Source organism: Apodemus sylvaticus, chromosome 1 (assembly GCF_947179515.1).
Source record: "Apodemus sylvaticus chromosome 1, mApoSyl1.1, whole genome shotgun sequence".
In the NCBI taxonomy this organism is placed as follows: Eukaryota; Metazoa; Chordata; class Mammalia; order Rodentia; family Muridae; genus Apodemus; species Apodemus sylvaticus.
Genome location: NC_067472.1, coordinates 51,536,250 through 51,555,662, shown reverse-complemented (window position 1 = coordinate 51,555,662; position 19,413 = coordinate 51,536,250). Strand labels below are relative to the sequence as shown.

Sequence of the window (19,413 nt, the reverse complement as noted above, 5' to 3'; positions counted from 1 at the left end):
AGCCTGGGGACGCTAATGAAGGAGTCAAAGAAAGGGCTGAAGGAACTGAAGGGGTTTGCAACCCCATAGGAAGACCAACAATAGCAACTAACTGGACTCCCCCATCCCCCACCAAGAGTTCCCAGGGACTAAACCACCAACCAAAGAGTATGCTTTGGTGGGTCTGTGGCTTCAGCTGCATGTGTAGCTGAGGACTGCCTTATCTGACATCAATGGGAGGGGAGGCCCTTGGTCCTTTGGAGGCTTGATGCCCCAGCCAAGGGGCATGCTAGAGTAGTACGGTAATGGTGCATGGGTGGGTAGGGAGCACCCTCTTTGAGGAAAAGGGTAGAGAGAATGGGATAGGGGATTTGTGGAGGGGAGACCAGGAAGGGGACAACATTTGAAATGTAAATAAATAAAAATAAATAAAATAACCAATAAAAAATAAATAAATAAAAAGTTTTAAACAGCATAGTTGCACAGAATTTTTTGGTTTGTTTTTGTTTTTGTTTTTTGAGAGAGTTTCTCTGTGTAGTTCAAGCTGTCCTAGAACTCACTCTGTAGACCAGGCTGGCCTCAAACTCAGAAATCTGCCTGCCTCTGCCTCTGCCTCCCAAGTGCTGGGATTAAAGGCATTGTGCCACCACCGCCCGGCTTGCACAGAAAATTTAAAATTACTATTTTCATAAATTACAGGTTAAAAGCCACAGTTATAAGGTGTGTCCCCTGGGAATTTATTTTCTTTAAATGTAGTCTCATTTGAAAATGTAGGGCCAGGGAAAAGAATGACTTAGAGAGGGACAAAGGTAAATAAGTGCTCAGACACAGATTTCAGTGTAGTCTGTTGAAACAAACTGGTAATGTTAACCTGAGACAGACTAGGTAAGGGCAGAAAGCAAGAGTCTGTCCCAGATCAGACCCTAGTAACTATTAGGCAACTGACTAAAGGAGGAAAAGACAGGGTTGGATAACATAATCAGCAGACTCCAAGCAAAGACAACAATTAGCAGCTTTTAGTGAGATAAGAATGGCTGTTAATTTCTTACTGCCTGCTATGCACCAGGTGCTGTACTGAGCATGCTCTGTGTAGTAACTCCTCTTATCCTCAAAAACCCTTAACAGTTAAGGACTGTTAACTTTTAAATTGTACTGATAAGAAGACCAAAACTCAATGAAATTAAGGGATACTATTAAATCCTAAATTGGCAAAGATGGAAGAATGGGTTTAAAAGTCTAGTTTCCTATAATGTAAATGAATTTAATATGGAATCTATGAGATACCAAGGTAAGATAAATACAGACTCTAGAGTCTGAGCTTCTTAAAAGTGGAACTTTTTCAATAGATGTAGAGTTAGGGGTGGGACTTCATAAGACCTTCTCCTATCCATGCTGGGATTTGGACTGGCTTGGTCATGTAAAGCCTTATATATGCAGTCATGACTACTATGATTACATGCTGGAAATGATCTCATCATTTTGATCAAAATTGTTTCACTGCCAGAAATCCACTATCTCTAGCCCTTGCAATCTTCCCGTCCACCTTCCATAATTATCCCTGGTTCTTGGGGAATTGGCTAGGATTCAGACGTCACATTCAGAGCTGAGCACTCCATAGACTCTTATTCTCTGCACATTCTCATTTCACAGTCCTTCTGCTTATTTTCTGGCTCATGAATTCTGACCCTCTTCCATGATGTTCTCTGAGCCATAGATAAGATGATATTAATGTCTTGTTCAGGGATAGACACTAATTCATTATTTCTTATCACCTTATGAATCCAATAGTCTCTCCATTCATCACTTATTTGTCATGGCAATTTGATTGTTCTGTGATATTTTGTGTTGAATAAGTATTTCCTGAATCTATTTTATGGATTGGACAAGACAAAATTCTATGTTTTTAAAAAGTCGAGGCACCAGGGAGCCAGGAGACTCAACAGCCTCCTGTGATCGGTGGAGCAGCTGGGACCAAAGTCTTCCTGCAGTCATTTGTACCAGGGAGCCAGGAGACTCCACAGGCTTCTGTGCACAGCCTCCCAGGAGGGAGTGATCTCCCAGCAGTGCTTTCACTTTGAAGCACAGAGGTGAGATCTCCACTTATTCTCTGGAGGGGACCCAACTAGGAGCACACAGGGCCTAAGATCAGTGACGCAGTTGGGATGGAAGTCTTCCTGCTACCATTTGCACCAAGGAACTGGAAACTCCACAGTCTTCTATGCATAACCCACCAGAAGAAAGAGAGATCTCCCAGCAGTGCTTTCACTTTTGAGCTCAGAGGAGTAAGGACACAGGCTTACAGGTCCACAGGAGGAACAAACTCCAGCCAGAGACAACAATACCAACTAGCACCAGATGGTGAAAGGCAAGCACAAGAACCCTACCAACGAAAGCAAGGCCCGATGGCAACATCAGAATCCAGTTCTCCCACCACAGCAAGTCCTGGATACCCCAACACACCGAAAAAGCAAGAGTTGGATTTAAAATTGTATCTCATGATGCTGATAGAAGCCTTCAAGAAAGACTTAAATAACTCCCTTAAAGAAAAACAGGAGAACATCAGTCAACAGGTAAAAGCCCTTAAAGAGGAAACACAAAAATCCCTTAAAGAAATACAGGAGATCATGGGTCAACAGGCAGAAGCCCTTAAAGAAGAAACACAAAAATCCCTTAAGGAATTACAGGAAAACACAAACAATCAAGTGAAGGAATTGAACAAAACCATCCAGGATCTAAAGTGGAAGTGGAAGCAATAAAGAAATCACAAAGTAAGACATCTCTGGAGATAGAAAACCTTGGAAGGAATTCAGAAGTCATAGATGCAATCATCAACAACAGAATACAAGAGATAGAAGAAAGAACCTCAGGTATTGAAGATACCATAGAAAACATTGACTTAACAGTCAAAGAAAATGCAAAATGCATAAAGCTGGTAACCCAAAACATACAGGAACTCCAGGACACAATGAGGAGACAAAACCTAAGGATTACAGTTATAGACGAGAGTGAGGATTTACATCTTAAAGGCCCAGTAAATATCTTCAACAAAATTGTAGAAGAAAACTTCCCTAACCTAGAGAAAGAGACGCCCATGAACATACAAGAAGCCTTCAGAACTCCAAACAGACTGGACCAGAACAGAAAGTCCTCCTGGCAAATAATAATCAAAACCCCAAATTCACCTAATAAAGAACAACTATTAAAAGCAGTAAGGGGAAAAGGGTAAGTAACTTATAAAGGCAGACCTATCAGAATCACACCAGACTTCTCAACAGAGACAATGAAAGCTAGAAGATCCTGGGCAGATCTCATACAGACCCTAAGACAACACAAACGCCGGCCCAGGTTACTATACCCAGCAAAACTCTCAATCATCATAGATGGAAAAACCAAGATATTCCATGATAAAACCAAATTCACACAATATATGTCCACAAATTTAGCCCTACAAAAGATAATTGATAGAAAATGCCAACACAAGAAGGGAAACTACACCCTAGAAAAAGCAAGAGAGTAATCTTCTTCTAACAAACCCAAAAGAAGATACCCACACAAACATAAAAATAACATCAAAAATAACAGGAAGCAGCAATCACTATTCCCTAATATCTCTTAACAAATTGTTGTTGAGTCCATTGGGACTCAACTCCTCAATAAAAAGACATAGACTAACAGAAATATTTCTCATGTAAATCTTCAATTTTATCATAAAATGTTTGTAATTCCCCTTTTAATTAATTTAGTATTTTATTTTATGTCTACCATTTTATCCATATTATTTTTCATGATAACCGTCAATTTTAATGTCTTTCTATATACTTCCTCTATTTTATCAGAAATGTTTTCAATGTAAATCTTTGATTTTATCACAAATGTTTCTAATTCCACCTTCAATTAATTTAGAAAGTTTTTACATCTACAATTTTTATGTAAAATTTTCCATGAAATAATCAATTTTAATGTGTTTGTCTATTTATTTCATAAATTTTACCAGAAATATTTTCCATGTAAATCTTCAATGTTATCTGAAAATGTTTATAATTCTACCTTAAATCAACTTAGAATTATCTTTCTGCCTATCATTTTATCTGTATAATTTCCATGATAATCTTTAATTTTAACATGTTTTTCTATATATTTCTTCAATTTTATCAGAAATATTTTCCATGTAAATCTTCAAGTTTATCAGAAAATGTTTATAATTCCACTTTTAATCAACTTAGGGATACTTTTATGCCTACCATTATTATATCTATATAAAATTTTCCATGATAATCTTCAATTCTAACATGTTTTCTGCATTTTTCTACAATTTTATCAGAAATATTTTCCGTGTAAATCTTCAATTCTATCATAAAATTTTTCTATCCCATATTTCAATTAATTTAGCAATGTTTTACATGTCTACCACTTTATTCCTTAATTTTCCACAAAAATTTTCAATTTTAACGTGTTTATCTGAAATATTTTCCATGTAAATCTTTAATTTTATCATAAAGTATTTTTACTTCCCTTTACTTTCCTTTTCAGTAAACAAAAAAAAATTTTTTTTTTAAGTTGAGGTTGGAGCCAGAGAATCCAATAGTGTGAATGCCCATTCAGCAGGCTACAATGATGATAAGATATCCCAGCATATGCAAAATTACAAAAAAAAAAAAAAGGAAAGTGTTCTTGTTCTTCTCATCCCCTCCCCCACATAATATAATATCTGAAAAAAAATTACTTAATCCATTTATTCAAATTCTAGTCTCATGAGGAAACACCCTCATAGGCAAATCAAGAAATAACATTTCCCTTAGACTTCCTATGACCAGTCAAGTCAACACAGAGACTTTACCACCAAGAGAATCAATTCTAATAGAGAGGCACAAATAATAACAAAACCCTCAGTTTACACAAAGAAGCAAAGAAAAATTATCTTCTCATTCTCTACATGTAGACCTTTCAGTTCTTCCTGATTCAGCACATTATTTGGAGAGGTATTTTTGACCCCACCTCGTGATATCGCTTGGTATATACTTCAATCACAGAGGCTAGGGTACCTTGAAAAGGCTCTCATTACTCATCCATCACCCAGCCAAGCCATCAACATTGCTGAGCCAGGCAAGCCCTCAGTGGCCCTGCTGGAGAGCTGAGATCATTGCATCAATCGCCCTTCGTGGGGCTCATACTGATTCCTCTTATTCCAAACCAACTATGCGGTATGTGTCATAAGTACACTTTAGGAAAAAATAGCCAAGTGAGAAAATAGCCAAGTGAGATAAAGGCAGGATGATCTGTGCAACATGAACTAAGATGCGACTCTGTTGGTTCTTATGTATTTGGACTCCATGAGACATCTTTTTTTTAAAAAATGAAGAAAAAAGCTATAATGTGAAATTTTTTTAACTAAGTAAGTAGCTTTTTAAGCAAATACTTCAGCAAATGTGACTAAATCAAAGGCTTGTGGCCTCATTTTTGTAACACTAAAACAAATGATAATGGTGGGACATGGTGAGATTGTTTCTCAAAATTATAGACAAAGTATATCTCTGAGAAACTGTTTAAAGTGGTAACTCTAACCCTAACCATAACCATAACCATAACCATAACCGTAATATAATCATAACCATAACCCCTAACCCTAACCATAACCCCTAACCATAACCATAACCCCTAACCATAACCATAACCCCTAACCATAATCATAACCATAACCCTAACCATAACCATAACCCTAACCATAACCCTAAGCCTAAACCTAAGCATAACCCTAACCATAACCAAAACCTCTTTTACTTCCTTGGGAAAATGGATCTTCTCTCTGTCATTGCCCCTGGAATTTGGGGTAATGTTGTACTAACACTGGTGGATTTCCAGTGTTGAATGATAATGATCTTAAATCCTGTCTAGATTGTGCAATCATCAACACAGTACAGAATTTTTTTCTTCATTTCCTCGGTACTGACCCAATTGAGTCATAAAAAGAGAATAAAGGAACCTAGTTGAAAAGGTAGAAAGAGCCTCTGTCTACCAGAAAGGCTAAGAGACATAACATATGCCTCTTCTCCTGGATGATACATTTCATCATAAATATGATTAGAATCAGTCTGATGATTCCTCAGAAAATTGGAAATAGTTCTACCTGAAGAGCTATCTATACCACTACTGGGCATATATCCAAAAGATGCTCCAATGTATAACAATGACACATTCTCCACTATGTTCATAGCAGCCTTATTTATAACAGCCAGAAGCTGGAAAGAACCCAGATGTCCCTCAACAGGGGAATGGATACAGAAAATGTGGTACATTTATGTACATTTACACAATGGAGTACTATTTAGCTATCAAAAACAATGACTTCATGAAATTCACAGACAAATGGATAGAACTTGAAAATATCATGGTAACACAGTCACAAAAGAACACACATGGTATGTACTCACTGATATTAGCCAAAAAAGCTCAGAATACCCACAATACAACTCACAGACCATATGAAACCCAAGAAAAAGGAAGATCAAAGTGTGGATGCTTCAGTCCTATTCAGAAGGGGGAAGAAAATAATCTTGGGGGGTAGAGGAAGAGAAGGATCTGAGAGGGAAAGAGAAGGGGAGGGAAAGGAGGCAGGTTCAGATGCAGGAGGACATGAGGGAGAAGTACAGCATCAGGAAATTGAAAGTAGGTGTGTAGCAGTGGGGGATGGGAAACTGGGGGTAGCCGCTAGAACATCCCAGATGCCAGGGACCCAAGAGCTTCCCAGGACCTAACCACAATGGCATTAGCTGAAATACCCAACAGAAGGGGAAACAGAACCTGCAGAGAATATATCCAGTGGATAGGCATGGTCCCCAGTTGTGGGATGAGGCCACCTACCCATCTCAAAAATATTAATCCAGAATTTCTCCTGTCAAAAGGAAATGCAGGGACAAAGAGTGGAGCAGAGACTGAAGGACAGGCCACCCAGAGACAGGGATCCATCCCATCTGGAGACACCAAACCCAGACACTATTGCTGATGCCAAGAAGTGCTCGCTGATAGAAGTCTGGTATAGGTGTCCCCTGAGAGCCTCTGACAGAGCCAGACCAATACAGATGCAGATGCATACAGTTATCAGAATGAGTATAGGGACCCCAATGGAGCAGTTAGGGGAAGGACTGTAGGAGCTGAAGGGGTTTGCAACCCCATAGGAAGAACAACAATATCAACCAATGAGACCCACCCCCCAGAGCTCCCAGGAACTAAACCACCAACCAAAGCGTACACATGGAGGGATCCACGACTCCAGTTGCATATGTAGCAGAGGATGGCCTTGTCTGGCATCCCTGTGAGAGGAGCTCCTTCGTCCTGTGGAGGCTCAATGATCCAGTGTAGGGGAATACTAGGGTGCTGAGGCAGGAGTGGGTGGGAGGGTGATGGAGCACCCTCATAGAGGCAGTGGGGAGGGGGAAGAGGATGGGGGTTTGTAGTAGGGAAACTGGGCAGGAGGATAACATTGAAATGTAAATAAATAAAATAACCAATAATTTAAAAAGAAAAGATATTACAACAGACACTTTTGTCATAAATATTTAATAAAATGCAAATGTTTAAAATTACTAAGCCAGTCTGCCAGCATCCTGCTATCCCTCAGACTTATTGGAATTCAATACCAAAACCTAACCTAACAGTTCTTTCACCAAGGTAAGTACTGGAAAGGATGACATGGCAAGCAGGGAAATAACCCACAAAGAGGTGAGAATCAAAGCTCCGTTCAGCTGTGACTCATAGCAGTGGGGATATGGACCCTGAAGAGGCCACTTCCTGTAGCCAGGCAGGAACTCCAATGGAGCGATATGGATACCAACCCAACCATAAAACTTTTGACTCAAAATGTATCCTGTCTACAAGAAACACAGGGATTGGGGATGGAGCAAAGACTGAGGGAACGACCAACTAATAACTGGACCAATTTGAGACCCACCTCATGGCAAGGTCCAATCTTTGACACTATCATCGATACTCTGTTATGCTTGCAGACAGGAGTCTAGCATGGCTGTCCTCTGAAAGGCTATACTCAGCAGCTGACTCAGACAGATGTAGATACCCACACCAAACAGTGGATGGAACTTGGGGACTTTTATGGAAGAATAGGAGGAAGGATTGCAGCCCGTAATGGGATAGGAACTCCACAGGAAGACAAACATAATCAACTAACCTGGACCTTTGGGACTGTCAGAGATTGAACCAGCAGCTAAAGAACATAGCCAGCCTGGACCTTGGCTTCCTCGCACATATGTAGCAGATGTATGGCCTGGTCTTCATATGGATCCGGACAACGGAGCAGGGACTATCCCAAAAGCTGTTTCCTGTCCATGGGATATGTTCTTTTAGCTGGGCTGCCTGGTCTATCCTCAGTGGGAGAGGAAGCACCTAGCCTCACAGAAACATGATGTGCCAGGATGGGGGGGGGGAGGCGATAAGCCAAGGGGAACTCCACCCACTCAGAGGAGAAGGGGGGGAAGGATTGTAGAAGGGGGTGGCCAGGAAGGGGGCAGTGAGCAGTAAGCAGGATGTAAAGTGAATAAATAAATAAATTAATAATAATAATAAATAAATAAATTCAGTTCAGTTTGAATTTATCAAACTAAATCAAACTTTGGAGAGGCTAATGTCAGGCAGTTTATTGCCAGCATATTTAAACTCAATATAATTTGGAAAAAATGTTTCCTGGTTCAATATGTTAAAACTCAACTCAGGGTATATGCCATTTCTTCCAAGAAGATAGGTTCTGAAGATAGGCTATTATCTGTATTAGCTTAAGACTTGAAGAAGGATCTGACCTGGTCTCAGTCATACAGATAGCCTATAGGTCATTTGGGCTGTTAGCCACTTCTGGTCCTGATTATGGGAGCTTGGGAAAGCCCCTGGCTGTACAGGTAATGTAAGGGTCATTTAGACTACTCAATATCTCGGATCCTGGTTGTGGAAGCTTGGGGGAGCCTCTAGCTATACAGATAATATAAGGGTCATTTAGATTCCTAGCCACCTCCAGTCCTGGTTGTAAGAGCTTGATATGGCTGACACAACGGATAACATACATCACCAGGCTGTGAATCACAGCCTTCTGGAAAAACAAGCGATATGTGTTTTCCAAAAAAAAAAAAAAAGAACACATAAAAAACGATCATCCACCATGATCAAGTAGGCTTTATTCCAGGGATGCAGGGTTGGTTCAATATACGGAAATCCATCAATGCAATCCACTACATGAACAAACTCAAAGAAAAAAAAACACATGGTCATTTCATTGGATGCTGAAAAAGCATTTGACAAAATTCAGCATCCTTTCATGCTTAAAGTCTTGGAAAGAACAGGAATTCAAGGCCCATACCTAAACATAGTAAAAGCAGTATACAGCAAACTGGTAGCCAGCATCAAACTAAATGGAGAGAAATTTGAAGCAATCCCACTAAAATCAGGGACTAGACAGGGCTGCCCCCTTTCTCCCTATCTTTTCAATATTGTACTCGAGGTACTAGCTCGGGCAATTCGACAACATAAGGAGGTCAAAGGGATACAAATTGGAAAGGAAGAAGTCAAACTATCATTTATACAATATTTTTACCATCCCAGTATTTTGCTTACTCTTGGTCACATGAGGTCATGTGTGGAATTTTCCTTTTGTAACGCAATGCGAGCAGGCAAAAGTTTGGAACTCTTGGATGAAGGATTCACAACCTGTACCTGGTTCTGAAATGTGGATTTTTAGATATGGTGGATGTGATGGTTAATCCTGACTATCAACTTGATGGTACTCAACATCACTACAGGCACATACCTCTGCACATATCTGTAAGGAAGGTTCCCAATGCGACTGAGGTATGAAGACACACGCTGGTGTGGCAACACATTCGGTGCACCAGCATCTAACTGAATGAACAGGAGAAAGAAACAGCATCAACATCTACCTCACTTTGCTTCTTGACTATGAATGGATACAATGTGACTAATCACCTTATATTCTTGCTGTTATGCCTTCTGCATGATAATAAACTATATTCCTCCAAAAGAAAAGAAAAGAAAAGAAAAGACAATCCTGGGTGCTTAACATTCCTGGTTTCTCTGGAGATCCTGACAAATACTTGTATTCTTTCCAATATTTAAGAAAAATTACCTATCTGAAAAGATTCTCTCCAACTAATCATGGAAAGCATGTACACAAAGTGTCCCTGCTATAATTAGTCTAATTGTATACAGCTCGAGATAAGGAAAAGAAGACTCTAAATATATATTGCATGCACATTTCAACACAGTGCCTTCTAGACATGCCAGGAAAGCTTCCTCCATGAAATTTCAACACTATTATTGACTGAAGAAGACCTGCAAAATTATATGACTCTGTATGCTAATGCAAGTGCAGGAAATTCTACAAGGCCCCACCCTTAAATGAAGAATTACAGGTAATCCATGGTTGCTGAGAGGAAAATCAGTTTACCCTAGTGATAATCCCCTGATAGATTTCCCATGCAAGAGAAGACCTAAAAACATGTACTTAGAACAACACTAAACAGATTCAGTAGGTTACATGCACATATTTGTAACAACATATATGTTACATATATGCATCTATAATATAATGTAAAAAGAAAAGGCTATGATATTTGAATTTGAAGGAGTGGAGAGGAGACACAGGAGGACTTAGAGTAGGTAGAGCAAGGGTTGGAAGAGATGTAAATGTATGGCTCACATGAAATTTTCAAAAAATTTAAAATGTAAATTTAAATGAAAAAGTACATGGACAAAAATACTAAAAGAAAAAGAAGTTAGTGAAGGATATGCTGTGAAAATAAATAAATTTTTATACTGGCAAGAAATACATCTATCCAAGAGCTAGGGTAAAATCTTGCCACTAAACCTGAAGACCTGTGTTTGACCCCTGGAATCCATATGGTAGAGGGAAAGAACATATTCCCACAAGTTTTCCTCTGAGTTCTACAAGCATACCATGAATACTCCACACATATACATACAAATAAGTAAATAAATAATGATTAATTGACAGATTGATTGATAGACAGGCAGACAGAGAGACAGATCAATATTTGCTATGCTGTCTGGTACAAAACAGGTTTGGGGACCTAAAAAAAATTCCATTCAAAAAGACCAAAATATGGGGTGAATGAGCACAGCGCAGTGATATACATACATGAAGATACCATAATTAAACTCACTGTTTTACACACTGAATACAAACAAAAAGTTGAAAAGGAAAGCACAACAGAAAGCAAAACGCTGTGTAAGCTTGCTGGAGTCAACCACACGGAGAGAGAGAATATAGCTAAGAAAGCTCACAGAAGAAAGCATGAAGCAGGATAGATTTTGGCTGAGCCTCTGGTGCCTAGTTAATATGAGAGAGGTGTGGATCCCACTCTTACCTCCTTATAATGTAGTTCTAAGCATGAAATCCTGATAATTTTGATGTCCTATAAGGCAGGTCATAAATATCTCTTATTATTGTTTTGGAAAAAGGTACCACAAACAGAAAAATCCGACATTTTTCCCATTTATCTATTTTTCCTTTTTGTTTTTCTAAATACTGCATGATTCTCAAACTATCCCATGACATCATGGAGGAGACTGTTAGCCACCTTTCACGACACGGTTCATACTTTAAAAGCTCTCCTGGAGGATGACAGGGAGAACGACAAAATACTGGGACAGAGTGGGGAAAGAAGAGATGGGCAGGATGAGTCTCAAAGAACATGGGATAAAAATATATAAGATGAAAGCAGCAACCCTGTCAAACCTGAATCCTTTTGTTTTTAGGGATAAATTTAAACTCGGGGCTGCTTGTTTTGATTATACCGGCTTTGGGAACAGGTAAGACTGATTTTGTACTCTTTATATATGAACATCACCTGACTGATCAGCTAGAAGACAAATTGCAAGAAGAAACTGAAAATGTGAGTAAGAATTGAAAGTTCAGAGATGTCAGGAGACTGTTTTCTCCACTGCCTTGGACTGCAGAACCATTGCTCCTGACTGTTCTCCACTTCATCCTGTGAACTCTACCCCATCTCTAAGGATTATACTATTCTCTCTCTCTCTCTCTCTCTCTCTCTCTCTCTCTCTCTCACACACACACACACACACACACACACACACACACACACACATACACACAGAGAGAAGGCATGTTGAGTTTTATTACATTCAAGTATGCATTGACCTGTATCATGCACTCCCAGATGTATACAAACACATATACAGAGAGAGAGAGAGAGAGAGAGAGAGAGAGAGAGAGAGAGAGAGAGAGAGAGAGAGAATCAGTCCATGAGGACCTTTGCCTTCAGGCAAATAACTAATTAGGCAGAAATACCTGAACAGCATGAAACAGCCAAGCATCCAGTGCTCGTGGAAGAGATAGAGATGGCCAGTGCCCGCCATCACAGGGAGCAGTGGGTCGGCCAGGGAGGCCGCTAGTGATGAGCATTCTTTTAGCCCTTGCTCAGATTCACCCTATTGTTTATAAGTCCCTCCAATCCCATTTTCTTCTGAAATGCCTCCAACGCATGCTTCAACCTTTCTACAGAAAAAAAGAAGCTTGGAGATAGGAAACCTGTTACCTAGTGCTGTCTCTGTGAACACCTAAATATCGTGATGGTATTTTCATCTCTTTAGTGCTGGATCTCCTCAGGTATGAATGAAAGGAACTGAGTTTAATTTGAGGTTTGCTAAGAGCCTTCCATTCCTCCGATTTACTAATTCTATGGACTCTCTCTTCCATAGAGATCTCTCTCCCTTCCTTTTAAATGTGGACACATTGGGATAAAGCACAGAGAGGCAGAGTGAGAAACTGCATTATCCATCCCAGTACCACTTCTGTGACTAAATTCTATGTTCTCTTTTCTCTGCTAGAGAAACACCATGGCAGACCATCACTACCCGCTCAGCCTGAATATCTGGCTTTGTGTTTGTTTGATGGGAGCTTCTTAATTACTAACACTCTTCCATTCCTCTATCTTGGAAATAAAAATGACTATTTACCAGCCACTTTTCAGTCAGTAGGTCATTAAACTCAATCTCCTTAGTACACTGTTTCCCATAGCTCTTGCCCTTTGTGGTTTTTTGCAAATCGTTCTTAGAGTTTCTTGACTTCATTCGTTTTGCTTAATCCACTGGAAAGAAAATTAGAAAGAAGAGTAACCAATAATTGGTGGTAGTTAAGTCTCTTTCTAAGCGGGTGGTATAATAATTTTAAAAAGCCTTATTCCTACACCTCAGCTCATAACGTGGGTTTTCTCATCTGTTAAATATGGATAGAAGATCATGATGTTAATATAAAATAGAAAGTCCAAGAGTTTGAAAAAGAAAATGCAGTGGAATTCATTTAACTTAAGATTGCTGTCTCTGTCTTCATTAGGAAAACCAGAATACACTGACTGACTTGAACACAGTCCCTCCAATGAGAGGGTGAAATAGTTCAGTCAATAAAGTGCATAGTCCCAGTGGAGGAAGATCCGTTTTCCACTGGGTCCTGTTAAGCATCTAAAGGTAACCCTCTAGACAACCACCCCTGATACTAAGCAGGTATCAACCTAAATGCAAACTCATCTTTCTCCAAGAAGTTGAAAGTAAATCACCAGTCAGCATTTCTAGATGACCCAAAGAATGGGAGATTCGACATTAAAGGGCAAGGAAGAAACCAAGTAGCCAACCAGGAAAGACCACCTCTCCTCCCTCCTTCCCATCCCTTGCTAATCCCCTTCCTTGGGGAGGTTTGTTGGGCAGGAAGCCTATTGACAGCCATTTCTAATCGGTGTGCTAGCCTGTCCAGGTACAAATGCATTTTCGTTGATTTATCACCCTTGGTTTTCTCAGTTTCTCTGTGAGTGTGGCTGAAAGGCTGCAGGGATGGCGGTAATGAGAACAACTGGAATCTAAAACTGTTAAGACAGGTTATTTGTACATATTCAGAAGCCCATGTAAGTTGTAAGATTTTATGTTCATAATAGAACTTATATAATAGGAAATACAGGAAATATAAACGCTTGGAATGGGTCTTTAGACACTTGAGGCTGCTAGTTCTAGAAATCCTCTCCCACTGCCCATTGCATTCAGCAACCATCCCAGTTATTCCACACTTGTTCCTCTGTCATTCCTGAAAGTTCTACATCCCAGAAAACCCCTCAGTGCAGAAAATATCAGGAACAAGCTGGTCATCCCATCAGCAATTGTTCCTTGACAGTCACTGGTGCACTGGTTCACTTGTGTAAAAAGGTCCTTTTATTTTAAAAAAAAAAAAAAAAAAGCACAGGCAGAAGAGAGCAGATGAAAACTATGCATATACTATTGATTTTTTTCCTACTGTCACTGGTACATAGGATTGTGGTTAATATGAAAGGAAATGGTCTCATTGGAAATTAATATAGCACAGACGTTATGCAGATGAGTCAGGAAGCAGAGGAAAGAATCATGGAGAAAAGCAATGTCTGGGGCCCTTTGATCTTACTGTGCATTATGTGTGTCCTATATTAATTGTCATTTGCAGTTATTCCCCTCCCATGCCTGAGACACACCCTCTTACTCTTAGGCCTCTGTGCTCCATACCAATGTTTCTAGGATGCTTTTCCCAGCTACCATCTCCTTATGGAGCTTGGAAGGCTGCTGAACCGACCTTGCTCCATTGTGTGCGATTTCATGTTCTGCCCTGTGCCTTCCTCTGCCCTCGCCCTTAGATTATTGTCATAGAAGCAATAAGTGCTACTGGGAATATCAGAAGATAGAAGTTGCATACCATCGATGCACATGGAGAGGAAAGAACTGGGATCTCCAGGAGCATGAGTCAGACTGCTACTAAATTACTTTACAAGTCAGAAAGTGGAAGCAATGAGAATGAATGAGCCTTGAACTTGTTCCCAAGACTCACACTCAATATCTACACTTTCCCACATGTGTTCCTGGAGGCCTGGCTCTTGAATTCTGCACTCACTCAGTGATTCCCTGAACTTGATAGGGATAGATAAAACAACTGAGCAAGGAAAGATTATAGAAAAAGTACACTAAGTTCTTAGCATGAATACGTTTACCAGGTTGGCTTGGCCTGAGAGAACTTGCATGGGAGAAAGGACAGCAATGACAGAGGCTGAAAACATGAAATGGTGTTCGTCCTTTACAGCTGAGATGAACAGTGTGGGCAGTACAGGACTCTGGAGAAAGTTACACGATGCAGCATGTGACATAAGCAGGGGTTTGAGATTGTTTGCTATCTCTGGACTCAGAACAGTAGTTTCTGATTCTTGATGCACATCTGAGTCACCTGAAGGAGCTCACAGCAAACACTGACATCCAAGCCTCATACAGTGTGCTCTGCATTCAGTTCATACAGAAACTGAAGAGGAAATGGGTTTGGAGATTGTTTAAAGATCCTCGGGTGATATTAACATACAGCAAGATTGAGAATTACTTCTCTTGATTCTAACAGATTTCACGGTGACATTTACACATTGCATATAATGTATGTTGATCATTCATTTCATATTGGCCTTTCATGTCACCCCACTGCTCAGCTCTTACCTCCTTCCTCTTTATGCCCAGTTCTTCTCTCGGGCCTTTTCTGTCTGTTTATTATGCAATGTGTTTCATTGCGTTGCACAGAGGAACATGGGTGCAGAGCTATTTATGGAAGAACGGACACCGTTTCTATACTTTTGAAGAGGTGTAATGTGATCAGCCTTGCTTTGTTCTTAATATGTCAAGAGTACTCATGAACTAACTGGAGTGGGAAAACCTTCAAGAAACTTTGAGGAGGACTGATTATCCCACTGCAAAGCTAACGAGCAACATGCTCACCATGAAGGGCTCCCGCTCTTCTCTTTCCCAGGCTGATATCGTCCTAACTTTTGAAACCTCATTATTATTATGGCCCTCAGCTGAACTTCCGCTTGCTGAGTGGGGAGGTGCTGGTCAGCATAACCTTATGGTCTGCATGTTGGTCAAATGATGCCACCCCAATTCAAGCACCTGCAACACGGTTTGTCTAACCCATCCTATTCTTCCACAGTTGTGCTGAGAATTCTCTCTATACCAGGCCTCCTGGACAAGGAGGGGAGCCCTGGTACTTTACTAAAATGCAGATACTATTATCACTGTCTGTCCATCTCACTGTCTATCATTCCTTCCTTGGCCTTTTCTTGTATGGTAGCCTCTAAATAATCAGTTTCCCTCTTATCACTTGACAAAGTTCCATCATCCTATCAAAGCCTATCTCGAGTATCCCATTCTCCAGGGAAACCTCCCCTGGGCCTCACTAAGTACTGATGACCTCCCCGTCTCTTTGGAAAAACCATGCCAATGGAGCCCTTTATCAGAGGGTTCATCCCAGGACTCCTACTATACTTTGACTGTTAGCCATAATTAGTAAAGCACTACCTCTAAGCCAGGTACCTCCCTGAGCTGGATACACAAGTAAATATGGCAGAGACACCTATGCTACTGGGGAGGCTGGTAAAAATTAACCATTAACAGGTAAATGGTTTTCCATATCTCCATCCTAATTAACTATAAGCTTTTTGATATCAGGAATGTCTCATTAATTATCTAAGATGATGCCAGTACATCGGTGTTCAAATTAAGTTTGTTGCATGTAGCCTTCCACTACAATTAAAGTGGAGTCTTTCATTCTCTCTCTCTCTCCCTCCCTAACCTCCCCCTCTCTCCCTGGCCCTTTTGGTTGCAACAAACTTTTACAGAGAGTATGAATGAAACTGTGAGCAAACTCAAGACACTATATTCAAGAACATTTCTCAGGAAATATTCAATGCATCAACTTATGCATTTATTTCCTACCTGCCCTGCTTGGAAAGGCCTACACGCATGTTAACAAATATGATTCATGTGCTCATGATTCAGGTATAAGCACTAAAGCTGCCTTTGAGCAGAACACTCAAAGCATGTGGGATGGGGGGATCTGTGACAACCCAAAATAAGACTCTAAGTATAGACCTTCTCGGGGGAATTCAGCTATCATCATCTGGAACAAGCTGAATAGGTATTCTTTTTTGTTTCTGAACAGGTATTCTTAAGAAGGTAGAGATTGTTTTATTTCCAATTCTGGTAATAAAGGTAGACTATCTTTCAAGGAGTGTTGTGTAATTGTTGGATCTGAGCATCATGACCATTACCTAGAAGATGGGCGTCCTGTTTCTGACTTCTCATTATTTATACTGGAAACTCAGCAGACAATAAAATATTTGTATGGAAGGAACATGGCAGATTCTATGAGAAATGTAGCATAAATCACCTGTTCAAATAAAGTATTTGCACTGAGGTATAAAGGAGAAACGTCCTTTTATCTGTGTTTATTCCTGAGTAGGCTACTGAAAGATCTAGGGAATATGAGTACAAAGCTTCACCTCTTCAATGAAAAGGCTAAAGAAGGTGACAGTGCTTACTACAGGTGTTCATAAGAACTGAATTAAATAACCCATTTGAAGTGACTTGTGCAGTATGAATCATATAATGTGTTCTCAGTAAATGTCAAGCAAAATGGGAGAAAAGGCAGGCATTACTGGAGGTAACAGCCTGAAGAAGCAGGAAAAGGGGAGGATGAGAGAGAAACACAGGAGGCAGAGAGTCAGAAATAGAGACGGGAAGAGGGAGGAAAGAGAAAGGAGAGACAGACAGAGACAGGGACAGCACGGATGTCGGGGTCTATGTAAGAAAAGGATGTAAAGCATGATGGAGTGATAGAACTACACAACATGTGGAAGTTGAGCCCAAGGAGCATTCAGAAACCAGTGGGTCTCTGGTTTTTGTTTCTCCTTTAAGTAGTGGCAGGCCTGCCTCTTGATTGGTGACATTTGCTTTCTCTAGCAAGTCATCTCTGCATAAAGAAAGAGTCCTTTGGTAAAGTGGGTAGGCATACAATCTCTGACATTTTTATTATCTTGAATGTTTCTCTCTACCTTTTATTCTCTGCCAGGTGACTTCAACATCACCATTCAAATGATTATGGTTGTGACTCCCTTACCCTTATAGAATTCTGTCCATTGCTCTGTGAATATCAGTGACATGTATTCCAATATCACTGTACCACGTGGTCCTGTCCTCCTAGATGGAATAGAGAAAGCACAGGAAGCAAATGAGAGTGTATCTGGGTATGTCTGAATATTACCAGACTTTAGGGTTTTTATTATATGTAATTAGTATTAAGCTAATTTCCACCTACGAGATTAATGAATTGGAAGACTCTACCTTTCCTTCAGCAAAACTTCAATAAATAAAACACACAGCAATAATAAGTCACACAGCAAAGTCTGGAACAGAAATTCTCCACTCATGGAGTCCTCAGAAAGCCAGAAAAACATAGTGAAGAACCACACCATAACTTTGAATATGCTCAAACTTGATGTTCAAATGGGAACGTCCAAGAGGAGCTCAGCATACCCATGCTCCACCCTGAGAAGACCCACATCTCCCCAAGTGAGAGTCCTTGGCCTAGGGAGATATTGACTGTGCTCCTAAAAACAGGAATTTATTTGGCTCCTCAAATAAATAAGTTGACACTTATTAGTAATATGATGGACAGTGCTATGGGAAAAGCAAGAATCATTGCATATGCACATGTAAATATAAGTTTTATAAGAGCTGATTCCATGGGTTCCAGGAAGAAGTAGACATGGTCATTTTTCAGTGAACAGCATTAAATATATAATTGTTTATATTTGATCTTCTTTCAAAAAGGAAAATGATCTACTGATTATGGACTCTAAGACATGAGGCTAACACTTTCTCCTACCAAATCAGGTTAAATCTGGTACTTTCTGAAGTATGCTGATGAGATGGGTAAAAACCATACTCATCCTGTCTCCAACTTAACACGGGTACCTGCGCCAGAATCGCCAAGTTTTATGAAACACTCAGGTTCCTGGCCTCTGGATCAGATCTCAAAATCCAGTTATTTAGGGATAAAAATAGAAAACCTCTATTTTTGAAATGTTGTCAAGTGAGTCTCAGGTCCAACAATGCTTAAGGAATATATCTGAGAATTTAAGTTCCTGAAAATCCTTCTTTGTCTCACACAGCTTCACAATGGAGCAGGGCTCGTGGGACCTCTACACTACTTTTGTTTTGGGCATAAAGGTAAAAACAGTGACAGAGTCTATTAGAGGAAAGCTACTGTGCCTGAGTCCAGCCCTGGTAGGGTTCAAAATCTGAAGGAGAATGTGTAGAATGAGGGAAGAAGCCTTGGACCAAGAAGTGCAAGTCACATACTGGCACTGAGACAACTCAGGCCTCCCTTATTTACACACCTATTTTTCTCACAACTGAAAAGGTATTACATTCATTTTCTCATTTTCTCATGTACAATTTCTTTTAATAATTTCTTATATTTAACAATAATATGCACACTGTACTTTTTCCCTTTCTTCTTCTCCCCAGTCTCCACGATTTCCTGCTAGCCCATGA

At 40.0% G+C, this 19,413-nt stretch overlaps 1 protein-coding gene across 1 annotated transcript in view; it reads right to left on the bottom strand.

Annotated features, from left to right (window-relative positions):
* Nucleotides 1-546: 546 nt before the first annotated feature.
* The window catches only part of Dtx4 (deltex E3 ubiquitin ligase 4), an 852,074-nt gene continuing 833,207 nt past the window's right edge, over nucleotides 547-19,413 (bottom strand). The window contains exon 10 of the transcript XR_007978948.1: nucleotides 547-580. The gene's annotated coding sequence lies outside the window, so the exon portion shown is untranslated. The remainder of the gene's footprint in view (nucleotides 581-19,413) is intronic.